The sequence below is a fragment of the Octodon degus genome, unplaced genomic scaffold (assembly GCF_000260255.1).
Source record: "Octodon degus isolate 3935 unplaced genomic scaffold, OctDeg1.0 scaffold01672, whole genome shotgun sequence".
In the NCBI taxonomy this organism is placed as follows: domain Eukaryota; kingdom Metazoa; phylum Chordata; class Mammalia; order Rodentia; family Octodontidae; genus Octodon; species Octodon degus.
The window spans coordinates 2,602-3,936 of NW_004526248.1; the positions used below are offsets into that span (position 1 = coordinate 2,602).

At 38.0% G+C, this 1,335-nt stretch overlaps 1 pseudogene; it reads left to right on the plus strand.

Moving 5' to 3' along the window:
- Window positions 1-717: 717 nt before the first annotated feature.
- Window positions 718-1,055, plus strand: LOC101577450 (annotated as a pseudogene).
- The last annotated feature ends 280 nt before the right edge of the window (window positions 1,056-1,335 follow it).

Consider the following 1,335-nt stretch of genomic DNA (forward strand, 5'->3'; position numbering starts at 1 on the left):
CCTTACCATAGATTGCCCTGGATGGTGGATGGGAATCTACAGGAGTTAATATTTGCCCTGCTGAATTTCAGTCTTGCCTTGGTCCGATTCCTTTCTGCCCCTTTTGTACCTATTGGAATGAGATGCTTTAATCTTGTTTCATTGTGTGTATGAAGTGCCTGACTTTCTTTTTTATTTGTATAGGGGCTCACAGTTTAGAATTTCTCTTAAATTTCAGAGAAGACTTTGGACATGGAAATTTGTTCGATGCTGAAACTGTTAGGATTTGGCAACTCTTAGAGAAAGACAAAACACATTTTGCATAAAGGGATATGTATGAGAATTTTGTGGACCAGGTGTAGAATGTTATGGCTTATATTTAAATCTCTCTCTCAAATTCTCATGCAGCCATAGGCGGGGCTGGATCTAGGATGTGTGAATATGGTTTAAGGGTGCATAATAACTAAAGCAGTCAACTGATTGGTTTTGCATAGTTATGAGTGTGGATAATGGGAGGACCCACCTGGGATGTGTGTAGACCCAAACAATGTGCTTGTGGCCTGAATGGAATAAAAGCAAAACAGAGGTCCACTGCACCCTGTTTCTTGATTGTCTTTCCTGGAACTCTTTTTTCTCAGCCAAATCTCTGTATCACATCACCCTGCCCTTGAACCAGCTGTCTATAGACAGAAACCCCTACAAACTGTGTGTCAAAATAAACCTTTCTCTTGGGTCAAAATGGCAGGCTGCCTGGCTATTGCAGCATCAAGCTGGTGGCTGGAAGATATTTGGGAGTGGTATTACAATGCTGCCGGGTTCATTAAGCTGGGGTTTAATGTAAAATTATATAATATATGAAGATAAAGATGTAAAAAAAAACCATAAGAAAGTTTCCAGAAAATCTTTATAATGACAGGATGTTTTCCATTAAGAGAGCCCTGGACCTGAGCATGAAGCATCAGATCTTGCCTAAAGAGCAGTGGGAAAAATATGAGAAGGATAAATTATACCTTCAGCCATATCTCAAAGAGGTTATTCAGGAAGAAAAAGAAAGAGGAGAATGGGCAAAGAAGTAATCACATAGTTGAAGTCTGTGGATGCAACTATCTTCAAAATATTTTTATGAACTTGGTTAACCCTGTAACATACAGTTCAAAATTTATCTGGTCTGCAGATAACATACCTTAAATAAATGTCTGTTGTATTCATAAAAAATAAATGAAACCTTTCTTCTTTCAGCTTGTAGATGTTGGCTATTATAACTTAGTGATGACTAAGTAACTAAGACATAGGCCATGCAAAAAAAAAAATATGGACTTTACTATAAGAGGCAATGGGATGCTGTCTTGGTTACTT